Below are 25,396 nucleotides of genomic sequence, written 5' to 3'. Positions count from 1 at the left end.
AAACCATGTGGAGCTGTGGAGAGACCAAAACACGGCATCTTGAACTGGTACTCCTTGTAGTCTATGCTGAATCCTAAGTACTTCCTTGAAGACGCATGGACTGGGATCTGGAAGTACACGGCCTTCAGGTCCAGAATACACAAGAAGTCTAGCGGTTTACTGCCAGACTGACTGTGCCTGCGGTCTCCATGCTGACCGAAGTATGCTTTAATCTGGACCTCTGCCCACAGAGTTCGCCGCCTTGCTGATCCCATGACAAGGGTATTAAATGACACCGGATTCGTCCTCAGGGGAGGTGGAGGTGTTGTGAACAGGACGCGATATCCCTAACTGATTACGGAAATTGTCCAGGAAACGGCCCTGAGTTGCCGCAACCTGTCTGCGCAACCTTGTAGGTATCCCGCCACTGGTGGACATGCAGGGGAACTGGCAATCTTAGCGTTAGCGGCCTCGGCTGCTCCTTCTAGGATTCTTCCCTCCCCTGAGGGACTAATTGCCTTTCTTGTCCTTGACTAGAAAGGGCTTAGGCCCCACTGCCTTAGCTGCCGTTGTTTTGGTGGGACGTAGTTGCTGAGGTGCTGGAGGTTTATAGGGCTTGAATGTCAAAGCCCCATATAGAAGGGAGTCTTGGTGACTTCCTACACCTCTCAGCCGCCTGCTTCACGTCCTTAGGCTCAAACAGGTTCTTTCTCATAGCGAAAGAATGTCTGACCCTGTAGATTTTGGTGCTAGGGGACTCCCGTTACTGTCTTGGAGTCCTTTGACTCCCTCCCGGGAGGGATGCAGGACTCCAACCACGACGGAGGCAGGCTCTTCTCCACCCTTATTCGAGAAGACTTTACCGCGCGAGGTGGGGTTTCCCTTAATGGTGTGATTGGGGAACGTCTCACCTCCCGTGACTCTTCTGAGGGCAGGAAAACTTTGTCCCAAGATGAGGGAGAAAAGTCTGAGGGGGGAGAGTGCCTGCCTCGAAGACTTACGAGGAGACAGCTACGACCTCGTAGAAGTTACCTCGTCCGAAACTCCTCTTTTCCTCATCGGGGGAGTGGATGTAGCCAAGGATTTGTGGCTCAACTCAGAGAGAACAGCTTATAAGCCTGTGCTATCGCTCTGATTAGAGTCCCAAACCAGGCTGCCAGCTGCGCTGTCAGACACTCCCTCTGGAGGGGAAATTGCCTGTAAAAAGATAAGGACGGCATGTCCCTGGGCCTTTCTGGAACCTTCCCCCCCACCGGCAAGCGCGCTGTTCTGTGCTGGGGGGGGGGGGGGAATGTGGCGATGGCGCCCTTACCGCGCGATGTCCGGCAGCCTCGCGCGGGGGAGGGTATTGGTGATTGCACTAGGGAGCGCGCTGGCGCGATGGGGAATACCCTGGGCTCGTGCGCGGGAGACTGCTGATAACGCTCACATGTGAGACTTCATAGAGTGCACAGGAATCATATTGATGTGCAGGATCAGAATGAAGCGCCCGTGTGGACCAGAATGTTGGAGCGTGCTGCATCGCGTAGGAGTTTGTTGGCATAGGCGCAAGACTATTGGTGCGCGCGTGTGAGACCATCGGTACCCGCGCGCGAAGAAGATCGTCAGCGATTGCGCGCGAAAGAAGATCGTCGGCGCTGGCGCGCGTAAGAAGATCATCGGCGCTTACGCGCGTACAAAGATCGTTGGTGTAAGAAGATCATCGGCGAGCACGCGCTAGTGCGCTAGGATGCAGAGTCAGCTGACAGGACGATCAGGAACTGGGATGTGTCCTTAAAAAGGGGCGGTCATCCCTCGATGAGGACCGTAGTCAGGACTGCTTCAGAGTCCAGAGCCGAAGTCCTTCGTTGCAGTGCAAGGTTGAGCTGGAAGATCGGTAGGTCAGCTGGCTCAACACTGGAAGATCTGCTTGATACTCCGAGGAAGGGTCTCTATGAGAGACCTTTCCCGCGAACGGGAGAGGTGCCCTTCGTAGAAGAGATTAGGAGACACTCGCAGGCTGAATCACTGATGAGCGCCTGTGCGCTATCTCAGGAAACTCCAATGATGTGCGCCGATGCGCAGGTGAACGTTGGCACGCAGTCCCTGGAACAGGATGTCCCTGGAACAGGATGTCTCTAGATGGATGTCTCTGGATGGCAGTCTCAGAAACAGCAGGCGAGCGCTTGCGTGCAATTGCGCGTTGCGCGCGCCAGCGCGCAGGAGAACGTTGGCGCGCAGGGGATACCTGGCGCTTAGGGAACTTACTCACAATGTGAGAAAGCCCCTTTTGCCCCGAAGGGACTGGTGCCCGTTGGATAACGGGGTGCGTGGGCGCCCACAGCGTAGGCAGCAAGGAACGGAGACGGCAGGTCTAGGAGATGCCTGGTCTAATCAGGAACAATCCTCCGAAGAGGGGTCTCTATGAGTGGCCTCTCTCGCGAACGAGAGAGGTGAACACTTCGTAGAAGAGACTTGAAGACACAGATGATGGCGCCCCTTAGGGCCGTTGGATCAGCAAGCTGACCTATAAGGAGCAATCCTCCGAAGAGGAGTCCTTAAGAGTGGCCTCCCTCGCGAACGAGAGAGTTCACCAGACTGAACCTGCAGCTGCTCACCCCTTTGAGCATAGCTGCAGGTGTGCCCAGCCTCGCAACCGCTCAGCTCCTTGAGCATGGTTACAAGTGCGGTCGCTCAGCACCAAGAGCATAACTAGCTGAGGACCAGGAAAACCCATCCAGGAATATTAAGGTATGAGAAGTTCCCCCTCTGCAGGGGAAGGCTCTCACACCTGGGAAGGGAACCTCCCTCGGAAGGGAAGTTACCTATCCCTGGAGGTGAACCTCCTTAGCTGAAGAGCTGACAGTTGTTACGGGAGAACTTCTAGGAAAAGGGAACACGCCCATGACGACGTCCTTTGAGGGAACGCAGTGACAGCAGACTCCCCAGGCACAAACAGGACAGCTCTGCTTCGTTGGCACACTTTAGTCAAACGAAGAAAAACTGCATAGTTAACTGGGAAAAAAAATTAAATAATTATTTAACAGAGATTCCCCAGGGAGGAACTCCGAAGAGTAACCCCGAGGGAATAGCAAAACATAAGAAATAAAAATTAAGTATGCGCCCTCCTCCCCCAATGACATTCACGGGAGAAGGGGGAGGGCGGAGAGCTGTAACAAAAACAGAATTATAATTATGTAATTCATCTAAGAATGATCACAAATAGTAAGAACCACTGACCCCCGAAAGGAAGTGTTCTCCACAGAGAAGCTGAAAAGTTAAAAATACAATTAGATTTCATTAAAAATAATTGAGACAAATAAACGGAATAGCAACCCAACCCGCAACGGGAAAGGAGCTTCCGTAATAGTACATAGTAGTAGCATTAAGGGGTGAACGACCTCGAGTAGAGAGAGAGAGACCGTAGGTAAATTAAACTCCCACATTCCCTTCGCTGAGAATCCAAGTTCCCCGTAGGAAAGGAGGAACAGCGAAGATAATAGATGAAGGAAGAAAGTCCAGCGATGACGATTCCACACGGCGGCCGAGTTAATGGAAAAGCCGAAGAAAAACCAACTGACCAAGAGGGAGAGGCCGTACCCCACAACGTGGAACCGTGGTGGCCTTGCACTACGCAGGTGACGTTGTCGTACAATACACACACAGCACAAACACTGAAACGAAAACTTACTACATTTCTATACACAAATATATACATAAACATAAAGAATGTTTATATATATATATTACAAGTATTAGAAAAAGTAAGTAAAAAGACAAAAAACCTTAATGGCTGTCAAAGAGGCGAGGGTGAAAGCAGACACGTCCGATCACCACCCGAGCCAAAGTAAAAAGTGAGCTTACCACACAGGTGTGTGAAGGGGGAGGGTAGCTAACTACCCTCCCTAACCCCCGCTAACTAGCGGTGGGGTAGTAAACCCTCGTTAAAATTTTAATGGCTCGTCCTTTCAGCTACGCCGAAAGTAATAACCCCACCCCCTTTTCATAGCGTGGTTTGTATTCCAGTTACGGAACAAAGCCATATATTTGAGAGGTGGCAACAGTATGTCCGTACTGCTTGCGGCCAAAGTCAAAAGTGCTATTCCTCGACCGTCCGTAGTTATGACGACCTCATCAAATTTCAAGGGTCGTTCTAACATTACCGAGGTCACACCTATTAAGAGAATGATGGTTTGTATCAAGTGCAGGAACAGAGATTTCCTACATAGGCTAACTAACACAATACCATTCAAAGTATCAGACCTAAAGGAAGTTACAAATTTACATTCACCTTTAAAAAACTTGACCAAGAAATTAATCCTTTACATAATGAATCACAAGTGTACTGTTCATAAGTATTCAAAGAAGTTTTACCTTTGCTAATGTAGAGTACTATATTTAATCAGTGGGGGAAAATCAGGATCTACTGGCGATCCTGCGTCTTTCCTTACACATCTCCCCGCCTGTGGAGTTGAGCGAGGAAATGAAGGAGCCTGGGAAGCATGAGAAAATCATCCTTCGAAATCCACCCCATAACAGCTGTTGATGAATAATCAACATAATGAAAGATATCTTCTTCTATACATCCTGATTTCAAAGCCTGTGTCCTTCCCCAGCCATTCTCCGCATACTTCAATGTTCATAGAGATCTGAAATATGAATAAAATTAGACACAAGCAATTCAGTTATGACTAATCATAATGTTGTTGTAATCAAAAGCAGCTTGCATCTATACTAAGTATTGCTCTAAGGCAAATACCTGAATCTAATCAAAGACTACTATACTGAAAGTAATTATTCATTATGACTGAAAATGACAAATTCGTAGATTAATTTGTATTTTTCCCTATTATAAACCTGGAGTTATTTATAAATGGATATTCTTTTGGCAAAGCTAGAAGGTAGCCAATTAGACTTTCTTGATGTGAGGTGGCAACCCTACCCAGAGACTGGGTAGGGGGTGGCTAGGGGGGCAGCCGGGGGTACCAGCCACCTGTATATATACTTACGGAGTGGTGAACTAAAAATCTCAATTTTGAGTTACTATTAATCAAGCAGTGTTTTACAATATCTCGCTACTGTATATACTTAAGAAACAAATACGTAATCAATAAATCAAGTTAAAATGGAACTACAGTATAACGTCTCATCAATAAAATAAAAAATACAGTAGTTCAAAATACATCAAATGATACAGTATTTGATTATAAAACAATCTACCGTAACTGATCTAGGAACACTTGGCCCCATGGTCTATGTCTTACTTATTCACATCCATCATGAACACCCAAAATGATGAAGTACAGAATATATTATTGCTTGTGATGAATGATAGCGAGGGCAGTATTGAACGACACACCGGAAGATAGGGTACATGCTGGTCACCTGGTGGCGAAGGACCCTGACGACGATCCCACGTATGCAAAGAAACATCTCGGTTCTCGTAAGAGCTCCGAGCGGTCCTGGGTGGTCATTGTTAAGTTCCCGGAGCGTGGACTGGTCACGCAGGGGAAGAATAGGTGACGGGCATCCTCGTTCAATACTTTGAGGGCGCTCGGGAGTGTTTATGGTAACCAGACAATCAAGAGAAGAATAATCATGCTGCAATTATATGACCTTTCATGCAGTGGACAATCATTGGTTCCAAAGCGAACAGCATTGACAGCATGAATATACGCTCTTGTATCATATACTGTGACACTTTTAACTGTATGTATTGGTTCTTGTTTCTGTCTCTCGTGCAAGAGAAGAGAGATTGTTTGAGATTGTTTGAGTATCCAGAACAAGGGAAATGAGCTAAGCCCTTGATCCCAACTGACTGTGCATATGCTCGGTACGGTAAAGAGCGTAAACCCTAGTACCGTGTACTGATACATCTTCCCTTCTCTCACATGTACGCAGAGAGAGATCGGTCTGAATCTCATGTGACTCCTGTCGATTGGTCTTCCTCGACTTCATTGGTGATGACTTCTTCTTCTTAGAAGTATCAGCATCTGAAGAATCTAATGAATAAAAAGCATAGGAGGAAGAAGAATTAGATGAGGAGAAGCGCAAAGGCTTCTCCTTGACAGCCTTCTCCGAGTCGAGGTTTTGGAAACCAATAACGAAGCTCTCACAGAGGGAAAGGCCACAGCAGGTACCATGCCCTTCAGCGCCTCCACAGATGAAGCCGAAGTTAGGAAGAAATGCAAGAGCAGCCTCAGAGGTCATGAGGGTAGCAAAACCTCTCACCGACCAAGGAACACCAACTTCTCTAGGTTTAGGTTTTTGACGTAGAAGGACTCGTAGCAAGGGGCTAACTGCAAACAGTTATACTCCTTGTAAAATGTACAAGGTTATCATATCACTGGCAGTATTGCACTTCAACATGCTACACATCTATAACTTTACCCAGAAACCATTGCATATTCCTGTAATTTTCATTTAACTTATTTGGGTTTACCTGATATCAACAATATACTGTACCTACAAAGTTATCCATTAATTCTAAGAAGGGAAAGTCAAAATTTTGAGAGGCAATAATAGTATGTCTACTGCTCACGTCCGAAGCCAAAAGTGCTTGCCTTGCTAACTGAAAGGCGGAGGCTACTCAGCCACCTGCGGGTGGTTTTAACCACCTTCTGAAATAATAACGGCCATTTCAGCCGATGGTTTATATTTGTATAAGAAAAAAAGCTATACAAGCACCAGGACACAACTGTGACATGTACATAGTGTAAGAACAATATCGATATTATCTTTAAATAGTAACAATAATACGCTAATCTTCCATTGATGCAACTTGCGCAGTGTTTTGTTCATAAAATTTCACAGCTGTATTACATTACAATTTAACTATATAGACAGTCCTCAACTTAAAAACATTTGGAAATTCAAGCACAAATACAACTGAAATCATAAATATCAGATGTTGTAACAAAAGCTTAAAATGTAATAAAACAATATCATATAATTCATTGCAGTACGCAAAATGACATTTGCCATATGAAAGGAGAATATTTGTAGACTTTTGCAGATGAAAATTGTAGGCATGAGAGTTAGGTGAAACCTACACTAAAGTCCATTTCTTTTATCGAGGCAGATTTGCACCGACTCGCAGGGGTGCCCTTCTAGCTCGGAAAATTTTCCTGATCGGTGATTGGTTAGAATTATCTCGTCCAACCAATCAGCGATCAGGAAACTTTTCCGAGCTAAAAGGGCACCGCTGCGAGTCGGTGCAAATCTGCATCGCTAAAAGAAATTGACTATAGGACAAAATTTAACAAACTTGACATACAAACAGCTACTTGGAACCTATTCTGATGTTGGAGACTTTTTGTACATCAGAAATTAACTATACATGAAAATTTCATTGTCTACATAACAGCAAAAATTAATACTTCATCAACCAGGTTAAACACCAAAAATACCAAAATAATCCTGTCTGCCATTGGCGTCCCTCTCAAGGTGTAGGTTCGGTTCGGACCTATGCCTCTTAGCCGAAATTATGCCTGCGAGGACTCTACTAATCAAGCTATCAAGAGAGCTGCTAGATAAGGTTAGGCAACATAACCGAAGTCATGGCTGGAATAAACCGACTGAAAACTTGGCGAACTGACGAGAAACTTTGACGAGAAACTTAAGTGCATAAAAGTGGGCATGGAATTACATACAATTAAAACCAATGACCTCTGTCATGTCATTAATCACAACAATGGTATGGATGGGCAGACCCATTGGTACAAACAAGATATATAAGTGAGCAATGTAACAATGTAACGTAAAATCATGAAAAAAAGGCTATCAACCCTTTTACCCCCAATGGACTGGTATGTTTCACAAAACTCATCCCTTTACCCCCGTGGACGTACCGGTACGTCCTTGCAAAAAACTGCTATTTACATTTTTTTGCATATTTTTGATAACTTTATGAGAAACTTAAGGCATTTTCCAAAAGAATGAGACCAACCTGACCTCTCTATGATGAAAATTAAGGCTGTTAGAGCAATTCAAAAAATATATATTGCAAAATGTGTTTGAAAAAAAAATAACGCCTGGGGGTTGAGGGTTGGAAAGTTCCAAGTAGCTTGGGGGTAAAAGGCTATTAATCAACACGAAACCTCACCCCATTAGGATTGTCACTTACTCTTACAGATTTTTGAGTACTGTATATCTTTCCCCATGTACCATTCTGTAATAATACATACAGGTGCCTGCTATTGTACATACATCCTGTATGGAGCCTTTGTATATCAGCGGCCAGTTCCTCCCGCGTGCCTAGTAGATGGACACCAACAGACCTAAACTTCCCCACCTAACCTACAAGCCATATCCTTACCTACTTACCAAACAGGGGACTAACAACCCCCTGTGACCCCCATTACACTGACGTATTCTTAGTCGGCCGTCATCATACATACAGGTGGCTGCTATCATACATACACTCCCACAACTGAATAGTGCATCGGTAAAATATACTTGGCTTATGGAGAACGGGTAAAGAAATACAGTATTCAGCTGAATGATGCGAGGATAAAGGTGTACTGTACAGTTTTTTTTACTGAACGGTGCATGGGTAAAGATATACAGTCCTCAACTGAATGGAGTACAGATAGACATGGCTTGTAGGTTGTGTGGGGAAGTTTAGGTCTGTTTGTGACCATCTACTAGGCATGTGGGAGGAACTGGCCGCTGATATACAAAGGCTCCTAGTCGTGTCTTGTATATCTTTACTGTTGCACCATTCGGTTATAACTCACTTGTAGGGGAGCAATTATAATATGGATTTTGCTGAAATAAAGATTATTATTATTATTATTATTATTATTATTATTATTATTATTATTATTATTATAAAAGGTGCCCTTAATATAAGGGCACACGATGTTTCAGCATTTACTGCTCAAGAAAAATTTTAGTATATCCAGGCTAATATAAGGCAAATTTAATACACACAAGCTATTTTCAATACCAAATCATCTCTGAATAACTGTCTACGCGTCTAAAAAAGTCTATAAGATATAATCTAGACACTTAAAACACAGACAACTTACGAAATAAAGTACATATAAGATGGTGACTTCAACTGGCTTGTTTTTGTTCCTGGCATCAAAGGCCTCATTTTGTATATTGCATCTCAATTTAAAGTATTTTTTCTCATTTATAACAATTCTAATATGATAAATCTATATATTATTATTATTTTTTATTATAGTTTATAACAAAAATTAATACTTTATATAAATATATCATCAAATATATGTTTTATATTAAGTAGATACAAGCAACACTTCTTTAAGCTTATTCTTATTATAGTTATTAAGTTTATATCACCTGTGCCTTAAATAAATTATCATAATGAGATTCTCAATCTTTACTTTTATTCTCTACCTTGAAATTAGATAGGATAACACCTTGCTTTAGTTTTGGCAACCTATTGTGGTCAGTTTGGACCTCTTAAATTCTAATTTTATGTATATTGTTCCTTGTCTCACATTTCCTTCAATCTTTATATCTCCTGTTGTACCTGCTGGACAATTGATGGCTGCTCTACCTTTTTCATTCATTTTTTTCTTTAACTATCAATGCTTCCTTCCATCCTATCATTATAGTCTATTATTGCATTTAGTGTAAGCAGATGAAAAAGGTATAATTTGGTTTAATTACTTACTGTTATATATAACAGCGGATTTGAGTCTGAAAGTTAAATTTCTATGTTATATAAAGCTCACAAAACTATAATTCATGCAATCATTAATTTAATCATTATTTCAAACAGTTTTCAAATTGATTTTTATTTTTTTTATATCTGAAAATGTCTATATTAGAATTTCTCAATCGGTTTGTAGGTAGTAGGTTGGCCACGGCACCAGCCACCCATTGAGATACCACCGCTAGAGTGTTATTGGGTCATTTGACTGGCCAGACAGTAGTACATTGGATCCTTTTCTCTGGTTACGGCACAATAACAACCAAACAGTTGTTTTGTTTGTATGGAAGGATTGCCTTAACAACATATAATATGCTCAGTATAATCATATATTGTAGTTGTGTGCTTAAGTGAAATCAGTCGTAGCCCAGCCCTCAAAGAAGAAGGACGTCTCAGCTTGCCCAAGAATTGGCTTACCTGGCACAGGGGACACCAGGCTCCCTCGCCTTGCCTACCATGAGCTCTTACACCCTGACATTCATCTGTAATACCATCTACAAATCCAATGACCTCCCCTGCCAGGGCTTCTGCCCACCAGATTCCAAGGAAAGGTGCATTCCATGTCACAGATACTGTTATTTAAGAGGTTATGTATGGGGTCATTTCATAATCAAATTGAATATTGAGGTAGACATTAAAGCCTGCCATCATTAGATCTATTGTCGATGTGATGATGCACTCTTCCTGAATGTGACTCGTAGGAGAAGGGACCCGCCTCTCTACAAGAGCAGAATTATCCCAAGGAGGAATCCAGATTTTTTTGATAAAACCAGCAGAGAAGAAAGTTTTTACATGCAGGAAGGTTGGTATGGGGATGCTGTGCTCCCACCTCCAAGCAAGAAGGAGAAGACTAAGTCTACAAAAGCCTGTGTCAGTGACAGCAATGTCCAACCATTGCAAACTGAGCCTTCCCTGGAAGACTCACCTACTTCCAGCCACAGCCCGCTACCTCCAGACCCACCTGCCTCTAGCCTAACTCTGGCTTCATCGAACCCACCGGCCTCCAGCTTGGACCGAGAAATAACCAACGCAGCAACTCTAAACCCAGCTCCTGCTCACCTGACATCCAGCCCACCTTCCTCTGCTGCGGAAAACTGAGGAACCCACTGAAAGTGTCCCGCTCGACTCTGATGGAATTCACCACCGTGACTGTAACTGCACAGTATGTCTCACCCACCCATTGGATGAAGCCACTACAACAATCCCCCAGCTATCTGCCAGTTGCTGCACCTTTGCCCAAGTTCAAGGTCCAGCCCACTGAAGGAAAACCTTCCTATGTCACAGTTGCCGCCCTTGCTTCTGCCAACTCCTAATCAAATTTCTCAACTCGACCAAACCGCAAAGGGGAGTTCATTCTCACCTCCCAAGAATCAGGAGAGTGTCAGTTTCCTCCTAGAAGAAAGCTCACTGGAGCTTCTAGATCCGTCTAAGAAGCAGCACAGTCGTCGTCTCCAGATATCCCATCTCCAGGCCACTAGATATAGTCACCTCTCTCAACAATATTGCAAAGACCAAGATGAAGTTCCTGTCAACAACATAATCACCACAGTCAATGGGTCCAAACCCCCAACCATCGAATTAGGAATATGGGGCACCTTCTCCATCACAGACTACATTCCCGAGCTGCTTCGGTGCTACCATTGTCAACGGTATGGCCATCACTGAGAGGACTGCAGAGGACCCAATATTTGCAGAATCTGCAGCCAATGCCACCCCTCACAAGAATGCATAGATGCCCACAAGCTAGGTCCAAGCCACCCAGCCGAGATGTCCAAACTGCTCTCGCTTCCACCATGTATGGAACAAGTGGTGCTCTGAGCGCCTAAAGAGGATTGCAGCCATGCAAGGCACTCATACTAGCAGCCCACCTAAACCGCAGAGAATTCCCAGAGACGCCGCCATCCACCCGCCGTCACTCCAGATCCTGTCATCCGAACCACCCCCACTCCTGATCTGGCCACCGTGGCTACCACCGTCTCTGACCCTGTCATACAGAGAGCTCCAGTGCCCTCACTCCCTCCAAATCCTTCCCCATCCCAATCCTCCCCTTCAATCACCCACCAGCTAAACACCTTGCCCTTGCAAGACCTAATCCCAATTGCCATCCACCTTTTCACCCGGGTCTCATCCCTTCGAAATGTCCCGGATCCCCTTCAGACCTCAAGTCATATCCTCCCTTTCCCCCCAAACCAACCTCACTGCCTCACAATCCCTACAGCAGGGATAATTTCTTACACTTAAAACTGTTCCTTTCCTCTACTAATTGTCCTTTTCTCCTCTCCCAGTCTCTCTTACTGACTGGGACCAGCTTCTATACCACTATTCTCTACTGCTAAAGCCTTTCCTTACGGCTCTGAATCGGATCGATTTTGGGTGCTCGTAGGTAGAGGCCCTCTTTGAGTGTCCTCATATATCTACTTTGACTCAATGCTCTGGGGGTAGAGCAGAAAACCTCTGAGTGTCCTTACATAATTCAATATATTAAAGCAAAAAAACATTAATTTTGGTAACTAGGATTGGTTACATATTTGCCAAGAGATGATATGTTTACATATTCATTAATGACGAAGATGTAAAGTTGTAAGCATTGTTAAAACTCGCCTATTGTTCAATTTTTATACTTTCTCAAACAGAAATACAGCTTATTTCATAAACTATAACGAATATTTTAGCAATAATTCTTTCTCTTAGGAAATTTGAAAGATCTTTCATTTCAATAGCATACCTTAATAATGAGGGAGTTATTTGATCCTAAAATTGAGGTTAATGATGGCAGACCACCATGCAGTTGCTTTGGAAAGTATAAACATAACAATGAAAAAATATTATAAATTACTATGTTTTTATTTACAAATACGATATAATTAAGTGAAACACCAATTTAATCGAAATTGCAAGATTTACAGGATATATTAGAGAGCTTAATAATATCAACTCTAAGCTGTATGTACCATTGTACCGTGTGTGTGTGTGTGTGTGTGTAAAATTGTATATAGTTCATACATCTGTATCTACATCTATCTATAAAAGCACACACACATATAATGCACATGAATATTCCCCTTTGTTAAAAAAGATGAGAATAAATTTTATATGGAACTCGATACCTTATGTACAGACAGATAAATTCAAAGTTTACATTTATTGAATATGGGCTCCTCCTATCCCTCACCCTCTTCGTGAACTACTACATCTGCTTGCCATGTTCCCTCAGTGGAAGTGATGTCTGTCTGTTTTGTTACAATCATAATCAAATTATCTGGAGGTATTTCATAATTAAAGCAGGTTTTCGTATGTCTTTTTAGCCCCGAACGGATCCCATCTGCATTCTATTTCTTTATCTTATTTTTCACAATATCTAGCTAAAAAATCTTTCAACCTCTGTATTTGAATGATACAAAACATTATTTAAGATAGTAAAACACTTCAATCTCTTAATCTATATAATTGATGGCATTTTTGCTATCAGTGAAGCATGTGCCTTGCATAAATCGTTCAATTGATTGCAAGTTGACACAAAAGTATGCTCGGCTATAAGCCATACGTCCTTCTGCCATCTGAACTTCACTTGATTTTCATAAAGGCTCAAATGGTATTGTAAACTGTCTTACACTGGATGAAGTGGCATTTGCCCTTTGTTTTTATGTTTTTTTGTCTTTTCCTGTGAGCTTTCAAGTCACATTTTGAGACAAGAACGGATTGGCAAAATTTACAATCAAGTCACATTTTCACCACTTCCTTTCTTTTCTTTTCAGTTAACCAATGTTTTAAATCACCTTGAATCCCTTCCCTTCGAAACTTCTGTGCATATTGAGTCTTACACATTTTGAATTTAGATCCAATATACCTGTAGCCTACATTTTGAATTTAGATCCAATATACCTGTAGTCTATAGTAGCCGCGATAGTCAACCTTAACCTACAAAGACTGGTTTATGTGAGTCTGATTACACTAAAAATCGGTCAACGTTGGTTGGCAGGGATAAAACAAACTTCAGTATGAATCATAAGTGATACCTGTATGGTATGTTAGTAGGTAACTTTGAAGCAAATGGTACTTGGAAATACAAGCATCAAGTTTCGAAAATTCTACTGCAATTAGCTTTTAGTGAGTTGGATTGGAAGAACAATTAATACGAAAATGTTTTAGGAATAAAAAATCCAGAAAACAGCTAAAATTTCCCCCTAGATTGAAGGAAAAAGATGGATCTAACGGGAAAATTGCCAAAATGGCAACAATGATTAGATCATTTTTTTAGTTAGTGTCACAATGAACTGCAGACTTTAAATCTGAAAATATCATCTTTATGTCATATAAAGCTAATAAGACAATAAATACTTAAATTATTAATTAATCTGTTAAACTGTTTTTAAATAAATATCTATTTTTTTTATAACTGGAAATGTTTTTATTTGAATTACTGTCAGGTATCACTGGGGTTCTAACCCCTGAACGTCTAGCCCTGTATAATCAGGGTACTAATAAAAGCCTTTACACATAAATAGCCTTCAGTTATGACAAAACAATTCCATACTTATAATAATAATAAGAATAGGGAAGTGGGGAATATGGGGAAAGGAAGAGACGAAGAGTACCCCTGGATACAATCCAGTTTATAGCTCAAAGACATGCAAAAAAGAAAAAATAAATAAAACTAAAGTAGGTCCAACTATCTAGGCTTTCTAAAAATCCTCAACAATTCTGGCAAGCACAGTAGACTATTAGAAGCTAGACTGTTACTTTATTGTGAGAACTTTTACTGTACAGTAGAAGTATATTAGAAAGAGTAACACCTAGTCTTTTTACTTCATTGTGAGGACAGCGTTTCTAAATTCTCTCAGAGCAAGGTTAGAAGTATATTTCAAAATATAAGAAAACTGAACAAGAAAATTTACAGAAATGCAAACCTAAGCCTCGTTCCTAACCTAACCTAGGCATCATGCATAGGCCTAGTCACCCAGTGCTGATTGTGACCAATTACGATGCTTAAACATTCCCAGCGGTCACAATTATGACCTTAGTCTACACTGTTTGGACTAACGTTAGACTATATGTCATCGTACGATGACTTTTCAAAGACAAAATATGATACTTTATTCACGCGTAAGATCACTAACTTATACTTAATTTCATGTGAAGTTAGATACTAGAACTTTTTTTTTTCTTGCGAGATCTGATACGTATACTTTATTTTCTTGTAAGGTCAGATACTCAAAGTACTTTCTTGTGAGGTCAGGTACTTAACCTTTATTTTCTTGTGAGGTCAGATACTTATAAGTTATCTGTTTGTCCGGTCAGATACCTAAGTTACTTTCTTGAGATCAGATACTTGAATCACTTTCTTGTGAGGTCAGATACTCTAATTACTTTCTTGTGAGGTCAGATACCTAATTTACTTTCTTGTGAGGTCAGATACTTAAATTACTTTCTTGTGAGGTCAGATACTTAACCTTTATTTTCTTGCGATGTCAAAAACTTAACATTTTATTTTCTTGTGAGGTCAGATACTTATAATTCCTCTTCTCGTGAGGTCAGATATTTAAATTACTTTCTTGGGATCAGATACTTGAATTACTTTCTTGTGAGGTCAGAAGATGATGAAGAACAGGGGGCCCATTCCACGGACTGCAACTGCACTGATTGCCTTACAACATTCCTGCAAGAAGCCACTGCCATATCAGAGATCATCCCAGTTACACAGCCAAAGAAGCCTCTGCCGAAGTTTCGGCTTTCACCAATGAACCATGAGCTCTCCTATGCCTCTGTTGCTGCCATGGCCGCCAAGCCAGGCATGCAACTCACTGAAAGACCCAACAGGAAAGGTGACCTTATCATCTACCCCAAGGGCGTTGAGACAGACAGATTCCTTCAGGAAGACCCCACTTTAACGCTGCTGGATCCTGCTGTTATCAGGAAGAAAGCTGTCATCACCAGGTATCCCGTGTCGATGCCTATCTCCATTGCAACGTCATGCAGCAACATTGACTGTGCTGTTCGCTGCACGAGCAAAGATGACGTTCCAGTTCAACGTCTCATTGCCACCTTTATAGGTCCAGTTCCCTCCAAACTGGATCTAGGAGTCTGAGGAACTTTCCCCATTGAAGATTACACACCTGAGCCCCTTCGATGTTATAGATGCCAACACTTTGGACATCATAAAGAAGAATGCAGAGGCCCCATCATCTGCGGTGTCTGCAGCCAGCGACATTGCACAGAAGTGTGCATTAAGGCCCACAAAGAAGGAAGACACACTACATTCCAGTGCCCCAATTGTTCCAGGCCACACCATGCCTGGAATAAGCGCTGCCCAGAACGTCTCAAGAGGATAGCAGCTATGAAGAATACATCCTCTTCAAACCAAAATAAACCAGCTCCAATCCAACCACCGAAAGACCAGCGACCTCCTGGCCAGAGAAGACAGCGCCAGCCAGCCACTGCTCCTGCGTCTGCACCTGCAACTGCTCCTAATAAGGACCAGCAACGACCTGCAACTGTTCCCCAAAAAGACCAGCACCGACCTGCAATTGCTCCTCATAAGGACCAGCAACGACCCTCACCCTCATTCCCTTCCCAAACCTTGGCTCAAGAAATTGAGTCTCTCACCTTGCAAGACCGCATACCTATCGCCTTCCAGATCCTCACCAGAGTCCTTTCCTTATCCTCGACCCCCAACCCTCCTGCAGCTCCTGCAACAATTCCAGTTTCCAGCCACTGAGCAGGAATAAGCCTCTTTGCTTAAACCTACTCCTATTCTCTCCTACTGATAATCCTTCACTCCTCTCCCAGTCTCTCCTACTTACTGGGACTTGCTGCTATCAATACTTTTTTCTCGAACTAAAAATTTTCATTTCGTGGATCTAAAAAGGAGTCTCCTTTTAGGGTTACTTTCTATCCCTTTCCATGTCTTGTTAAACCCCTCCTTCATCCCTCATCCTGCATCCTTTTATCCCTCATCCTGCATCCTTTTTCCTGTTCCAGACCTTTTCCAAAATCCAACCTCTCCTTTTAATACACCAATTTTTGGCTCCTTTAGGAGTTCTCATTCCAGATTGCTATCCTTCTACGGGCTGTCCAGGACAAGAGCCCGTGTCATGCTACAGGCATGGCAATCTTCACCCACTAACCTATCTTACAGGTTCAGTCTTCAACTTGGTCCTCATGATTGGTCAAGTCGCCCGGTTCTAGCTTTTGTCTTTATTTGGTTACTTTGATAAACAAACATCTGATAACTTATAGATTGAATTCTCAAAATTCAAACCTCCTTTCAATTTGAGTGTTTCTGTGTTATTGATATACAGCCAAACACTTTTTTCTTTTGCTTTGAAGGTGAAAATTTATATCATGATTTCCCCATAATACATTCCTTTCATTAAATTTCTCTTGATTAAAGTAAATTCCTGTTCAGTATTTCATTGGGATCCCTAAAATAGTTCTTGAGAGTGAGATGACTCTAGTAAAAATATTAATTAGTCACTTTTTGGAGTTTTATATCAGATAATGAAGGTTTTTTCTATCCTTAAGGTTTTTGAAAGTAGCCAAAATTATTGCCCTTCAGTAGTTATATAGCGCTCCTATCCCCCTAAATTAATTCTGTTTTTAGGGAGAAATTCCTGGAATAATAATGAGTCTACTCAGATTCATTCTAAATATAAATTCTCTTAAGTAAAATTATCTGATTGAAGGCTTTTGTGGTTTTCTTTATTTCATGAATGACGAGACGTGAAGGTTAGGCAACTAGCTTAAGGGAATATATTGTAAAAGTGTATAAATTAATGAATTATTGAATAAAAGATACAGGAAAACCCTGGATATATGATGAAATGTGGAAAGGAATGGAGCTAAACAGAAAGAAAAGAGATAATTATAACTTTTTTTTTTTAACCTATTAGATATTTCCTGAAGAAAAGTCACTTTATTTTCAAAATATAAGTTAATGAATAGATTACTGATTTATTTTTTTAATAAATAATTTACGTGAACTGTTTAGTCAAAAATTAATGAGATTAGTGAATGTTTGCATAAAAAAACTTTAATATTTTTAGAAAAGTCATCAGTTCTCGACATGACCTCTGTAACTATAACATTTGAGTGTTATTCCTTTTTTGTTCTTACTACAGATGCTATTCTCTTACGGGCTGTCCTAAGACAAGACCCCGTGTCTGTCATGCTATAGGCTGTAAAGTAACATATGGAGAAAGGGCCTACCACTCCCTTTACCCTGCATTTAGTTGCCAATAGGTTTAGTATGATCCACTAACCAATTAAAATGTTGCCAACTCTAGCCAGACACAGGATACTACATGTAAGAAATGAAGCCTATTTCGCTTGAAATATGCTGAAATTTTATCAATCAATTTGTTTTTATTCGTTTTATAATAGCCTGTGCATTTACCGGTGATACAAACCGTTTGTATCACCGGGAAAGACGCGAAAATACACCTCTTTCTTGTGACTGGTAATGTTCACTGATACTTTCTGTTATTTTATGAATAAATTTTCGAAAAATATTGATTTATTTTCCTTTTATTGAGAATAATCTCAATCGGACGTCAACATTACACTATGTACTAAGTGATATTCTCAATAACGTGAAAATAAACCAATATTTTTTCGGAGAATGAGGAAGAATTAATACAAATGGGAGCAGATTTTACTCTGTACTCTTCAAGGATAAAAGACCTCTTAGATCAAATGATGAACTATTGAAATGATAAACCCATTGAGAAGACACAATTACTTTAATATATTGAAATACATGAGAAAAAAACAGTTATGCAATATATTTTGTAATTTTTATTAAATATGATTTTAAATGCATATAATAGTTAGAATTTTTTATATATTCTTGAATTAATTTAAATATATATATATATATATACATATATATATATATATATATATATATATATATATATATATATATATATATATATATATATATATATATATATATATATATATATATATATATATATATATATATACTGCTGTTTTTACTTAAAAGGTTAATGTGCAATTAGGGAAAATCTTTGCATCTCTCTCTCTCTCTCTCTCTCTCTCTCTCTCTCTCTCTCTCTCTCTCTCAGGAGCATGGGCTTATGCAATTTTATCCCTGTCCTTAGGGTTCAAAGGTGACTCATGAGTTGCAGAGGCAAGAGACAGTAATAATACCTTAACTGAAGGACAACGCCCTTGAGACTGACCATATATGCATAACCCCCTCTCCACCCATAGTAGCACAAGGCTGAACAATCTAACAAGCAAGCATAGAAGAGTCCTACAAGCAAGAGCCCGTGCCTTGCATAAGGCAAGGCAATCTCAGCTCAGTTCCCAGACTCTCTGCCAGTGCTAGTACCTGCTTACAGGGCACAGGGGACACCAGTCTCCCGTCTGTGCCTGCCATATCTGTCTTCTATTTAGGTGTCTGGGCATGGACTCACTTATACAATGAGAACAGACACTGCAAGAAGTATTCAGAGAACTGCAGATGGCAATTCTGCAGGGATTATGAATGGCACAGAGTCAACATATTCACTCTTGTTGTTGTAATGAAGACAAGATTAAATATGCTCAACTTGAAAGCGAATTTCAGGGGAAAATATGAAGATAATTTGTGTGACTTGTGCAAAGATGAAGAAGATACTACCGAACATTTATTTTTTATGTCCAAAATTAGGACAGCTAATGAATGTAGACATAAGTTTAGGTTCGATGAAAAATCCTAGCAGGGATCTGGCTGCACTTATAGGTAGGGCAATGCAAGAGGGTCTGCCCCTCTCTTTTATTCTTCACCTGTACTTCTCTTTCTCCCTTTTTCCTTAATCTTTCCCATCCCGAGTATCTGCCTTTGAGCTATAAACTGGATTGTATCCAGGGGTAAGCTTCCTTTCCTCATATTCCCCACATCCCTATTCTTATTATCATTGTTGCTGTGTGACCCTGTCTTGAATAAGGCAAGGCAATCTAAAGCGAACGAACTCACGGACAAGTAATTGGAGTAGAAAACCTTTAGATTCTGAAGTATATTATTTCGGGAATAATAAAATACTACCATTGATGAGTGTAAATACAGCCACACCCATTCTGAAAAGTGCTCCTGATTATTTTTGTTTTTTCAAGATGTGTGATAGCTCGATAGTGTATATGTTGAACAAGATAGGGCCCAGAACACTACCCTGTGGTACACCTTTCATAAGAATTCTCTCACTGGATCGGTTTCCAGAAACTTCTACACCAAAACCTATTTAGAATCTATCCTTCGTGGCAAAAGGGATAGAATACGGCATTCTCGAACTGTTCATTAGTTATTTGGGCAGTATGAAACATTGCTGGATAACCAGTCAGCATACAGTCAATTATATTCTGCAGAGAAAACTATATGAAGCATTGTAAATATGATTTACTGGCAATGGTGGATGACGAGAGCTGTGGCTGTTTTTCGTTTCCAATCACACAAATATTACTCATTACTGGACTTAGAAGATTAGTTTGTTATATGTATTCTTTAGTATATGAAAGCGTATTAGTTTGACGTTTGACGGTTGTTTTTCCAGTCCCATATACAGCAAGGGAACCCTACTCTCTACAGGACCTCCGCTGTCATTTTATCTTGTTCGTTCAGAGTATTCAACATTGCATATCACGTATTACTCATTTACTGTTAAATCGTCACTCAAAAGGACTCACAGAATAGGAGTCTTCAGTTTCCTCTTGAAAGCCTTAATGTCTTCAATCATTTCACTCAAAAGGACTCACAGAATAAGAGTCTTCAGTTTCCTCTTGAAAGCCTTAATGTCTTCAATCATTTCACTCAAAAGGACTCACAGAATAAGAGTCTTCAGTTTCCTCTTGAGAGCCTTAATGTCTTCAATCATTTCACTCAAAAGGACTCACAGAATAAAAGTCTTCAGTTTCCTCTTGAAAGCCTTAATGTCTTCAATCATTCGGATGTCTCCAGGGAGCTTATATTATGCATTCATTTTCCAATCCTCAAAATATCGAAAAAAAAAAACTCCAGTTTCCTATTGAAATCCTTAATATCTCCATTCATTTTGGTATCTAGTGGGCAATTGACAGCATCTAGATTAATACAATAGATTTCCAAATAATCAACATATGAAAAATAATAGAATAGTAAATATCTCAAAGAAAATAAAACTGAAATAAATTCAAAATCTAAATGTTCACCTATTGGCCAAACTGTATGAGAGGCTATTTACAGTGGAATGGTGTTGCCAAAGTGCGGAAATTTCGTATGAGGAAGCGGATTCCTCAGCGGCATAGTTTGCACCAATTTCCTCATGGGCTATATTTGTGAATTTATGATTTGATTTTATTGTTTAATTTATTGTTTTATAGATTATTTTGTATGTAAATAAATATATACTTACATGATAAATCGAAATTTGCATAAATATGTATAAACTGGAGATGTACACTCAAAATAGTTGACTGTTTCACTACACACAATTGTAAATAATTTGGGCAATGTTGCCAATTATGGAGATTTATCCCTAAATTTTAGGATTTTGGATGTCTGATGGGGATAGTTTAAGTAAACCAATATATTATTGCATTTAGTCTGCACTTATATGAAGTATAGTGAGTAATTTCTATATTAGTAAAGCCTACAAGATAAAATATATTTGTGGAAATGGAGATTTTTGGGTGGTTTTGGGGAATTTTCAGACCAATCCATCTGGCAACACTAAATGCTAAACTTAATGATTGAAACGAGTCTGATAATATAGATTAAAACAATGGTTTTAGTAGTTAAAGATGAAATGTAGTACACATATAAAAAGTTCATAGTCACGCCTTAACAAAATTAACTTATTACTTTTACATTAACCTGAATAAGGCTTCCTATTTTCACATTACAAACTGATTTTTAAACAAATGAGTAAGTCCGTAATGAAGAGTAAATATGTTGAAAACTACTTTTGACTGACTGGTTGAAAAACACAATTACACAAAGAATTTAGTCATTAACTAATGCTTTGATTATACTTGGCCACAAGTAAATAGTATTAATGATGGTTTAATGCAAAATCAGTCGTATCAATAAATGCTTTCCCAAGAATATTTTATCGAATATGAGACTTAAACAAGATATTCGTCCTAACTATTTACCATTTTGCCACAAGTAAATAGTATTAATGATGGTTTAATACAAAAGTCGTATTAATAAATGCTTTCCCAAGAATATTTTATCGAATATGAGAATTAAACAAGATATTCGTTCTACCTAATTACCATTTAGCCAGAACTAACATATATAAACTGATTCTGTATGTAAATACATCTAGAATAAGTACTAATTTGAAATTAAACACATGTATTGTGATAGGGTAAATACCTCATAATATATACACATTGCAACCAGAAATAATGATAATAAGAAAGTGGGGAAACCGGAGGTCAGGTCAGGATAGGGATAGGGAAGTGGGGAATAGGGGATAAGGATAAGGAAGAGTACCCCTGGATACAATCCAGTTTATAGCCCGAAGGCAGGTACTCGGGAGGGGTAGGAGAAGAAAAAGTGAGAAAAAGAAGTATAGGAGGAGAGTAAAAGAGAGGGGCAGACCCTCTTGCAATGTTAGGTAATAAGGTAGAGTGGATAGAGGAAAGGAAAGGTTTTTTGGTTCACGAAACCGGTGGAAATTGACATTGTAAGCTAGCTCATGTGTGACTGGGGACCTGAAAAAAACAGAGTTGATTTATGCAATTATGTAGACTATTATTAATTTTTGTATTATTAAAATAATATTGTCACCAACAATTCTTTTTTTTTTTTATTATTTTGAGGTGTTTTTTTCCCTAGAAGGGCTGCTATATAAAGCCAATGGGTGGCTGCAAGACTTGTTAAACTCCTACCTGCAGTAATTCCTGTGACAAATTTGTCTAAAAATGGTTTTGAGAAGTTATGTGAAAAGGTCTTTGCACAATATCCATATTAACCATATTAACGCCTTCATATTTAGGGTATTATATCGTAAGTTTCAGTAAATTCCTTTGATTTTATGACGAAGTGTTTTATTAACCTTTAAAGTGTCACCTAAAGATCTTCGCTCAGATTGGTGGATCTTCAGGTGAGAAAATTTGGGATGGTGGATCTTCAGGCGATTCAAAAAAAGAAAAAAGTAAATAAATAAATAATTACATCACTCCAGAAGTAAGACAAACTGAGACAATGATAAGTCCTGTGTTATTTCCGGAATTGACTATTGAAACTCGCTCTGTTACGATCTCAAATGACAACTTAAGATATTACAAAACATAATAAACAGAGCAGCATGATTGATATAAAGGTGTCCCACCTCTAGAAAGGATCACTCCTATATTAATTGAATTACACTGGCTGCCTATTTAAACTAGACTAAGGTCTTAGTGCAATGACTCTAGAACACTCAGAAATGGTATAACTGTTATAACATCTCAACAAAGACTTCGAATTAAAACAACAGAAGTTCTGGTCCTTCAAAACTACCCTTAGAAAAGTCAAAATACTTTCATTGCTGATGATTGTAGATCAATTAAAGTAATATATTCCCTTACACAGAAAATAGCTTAATGTCAAGTATCAAACTATTTATAAACACTGCCATTTCCCAGTCACAAAATTAACAAATATCTAAACTAGTTACAGATGAATTGCAGTACACATATATAAAAAGTTTATAGTCATACCTTCGATTAAAGTTGCTTAATTAAAGAAGTATTAAAGGACAGTATTGACGCTTTTTGCAATCTTGTTGATCACTAATAACTAGTTTTCTTTCATCAAAATCACATTGCCTTTGGAAATGTCCACATGAAACTATATATCATTTATTAATTCAAAAGTTAATACATTTAAAATAAAATTAACTTATTACATTTGCATTAAACTAAATAAGCAATATTAATTCCAGATTAAAAACAACGAAGAACAAATCTGTTCAAAACCACTTTTGCCGGACTGGTCTTTAAACAGACTAAGAACCAAAACCCCCCACCACCAATTGCAATGATTGTTTAGTTATTAACTAACGAACCAAGTAAGCCTGTTCACTAGTGAATGACAGAAAACTGTTAATGAAAGTTAAAATGAAGTCGAATCAATAAATGCTCTCCCGAAAAATATTTTCTCACATATATCAGAATTACACAAGAAATTCTTCCTAACTTCTTATCATTCTCTAACCAACATGAAAACTGAAGGTAAATATCCCAAGGAAAATAAAGAGGAAATAAATACTAAGCCTAAATCATGACCTGGTTTCAAAACGAAAGCATTTGATAATAAAAATGAATTGTGTGTTATGCAAAATACATTAGAATATATATACGATAAACTGCCCTTGTAGGTCGTGCAGTGATAAGGGTTCCCCTGTTTTATAGGACCAGGAAAACAGACCATAAAGTAAAGTTCGTGTATGGCAAGCTAATCACAGTAGCCAGTTAAACAGATTTATGCATTTCTTTAGGAAAAGTCATGTTTATTAACATATGTAACAACAACCATAATAGTAATAATAATAATACTAATAATGAACAAGTTGTGCAACTCATGCAAGACTGCCCATATCACCTAGAAACACAAGCATGATTTAACAAAGATGTACTTTTGAATTCGGTTTCTTAATTAGTAACTTTAAATAAAGATTGCCACTGCTGTATGATGTCACAGCCTACATTCCATAATCATGGAACCAATGTTCAAACCTTTTGGAGTCGTTCTTTACCACAATTTCAAATGTGAACAATCAATAATCAAGATTTCTTACGCCAAGTTACATTAAAATTGTTATAACATCTCCACTCGTTTTAATATGGTTAAAAAACAGAACTTATCCTTTATAACTGCTACTTAAGTCAAAATATTTATGATAATTATTAGAGTTGATGTCACACCTTCTATTCAAATTGCCCAATCCACAAAATATTAAAAGATAGCATCGACATTCCTTGCATTCATGGGATCACTAATAACCTTTTTTTTTTATAAAAAGATATTGTCGCAAAGCTAATCATCATTTAGTAACAAAATTAATACAAAACAAATACAACTTTTTAACCTTGATACTGAAGGAAGGCTTAGTATTGCTCACTAAATAAGGCTTTCCGTTTTCAAATTAAAATCCCCATTCATTTTTATAGTAACAACTACAATTACAGGTCATTACAGTGTGCCTACCTAGAACTCAAACTACACAGCTACAGGTATACACCGTTCTAACATTAATTAATAAGTTAAAACCACATCTAGAAACAATCTCATTTAATAACCTTTTTATATTCAAGGGAATTACCACCACAAGCTAAAAATAGCATTTCGAGAAATGTCTTTTCATGAAAAATTCTTCGCCATTAAAAGACCCTTACAGCAATTCGATGGTCAACTATCAATCATGGAAACCTACAACACATAATATATTAGAATAAAAAGTATTGTAAGTAATAAAACAACATCGAGAACATAATAAAAAGAAATAAACCTTGTAAAGTGTGTCCCTTCTTACCCCTTAAAGCCTTCATTCTTCACAGAATCACAAGTTAAAAGACACTTCCTTCTTCCTCTCTAGGACAGAAATGAATCTTCTTCTACAGTCTACACACTCAGGGACATCCCTAGACGGTTCTACTCCCTAAAAGTTCCTTAAATCAGAATTATTTTCTCCAGGTATTCTCCAACAAAAATTGAACCTGTAACTTACTAAATACTGTACTATATATTCCTGTATCTTCTGTGATTATGATATATTCTGT

The 25,396-nt window shown here is 39.2% G+C and overlaps 1 long non-coding RNA gene across 1 annotated transcript in view; it reads right to left on the bottom strand.

The window, feature by feature from the left end:
• LOC137635813 (uncharacterized) overlaps positions 1 to 25,229 on the bottom strand; it is a 53,127-nt gene extending 27,898 nt beyond the window's left edge. The window contains exons 1-2 of the long non-coding RNA XR_011042799.1: positions 25,150 to 25,229; positions 4,333 to 4,607 (exon numbers count right to left, since the gene is read on the bottom strand). This is a non-coding gene — a long non-coding RNA (uncharacterized lncRNA). The remainder of the gene's footprint in view (positions 1 to 4,332; positions 4,608 to 25,149) is intronic.
• Positions 25,230 to 25,396: the final 167 nt, after the last annotated feature.

The sequence above is a fragment of the Palaemon carinicauda genome, unplaced genomic scaffold (genome assembly GCF_036898095.1).
Source record: "Palaemon carinicauda isolate YSFRI2023 unplaced genomic scaffold, ASM3689809v2 scaffold179, whole genome shotgun sequence".
In the NCBI taxonomy this organism is placed as follows: domain Eukaryota; kingdom Metazoa; phylum Arthropoda; class Malacostraca; order Decapoda; family Palaemonidae; genus Palaemon; species Palaemon carinicauda.
The sequence above is the reverse complement of the archived record's forward strand: the minus strand, read 5'-3'. Positions and strand labels throughout refer to the sequence as shown.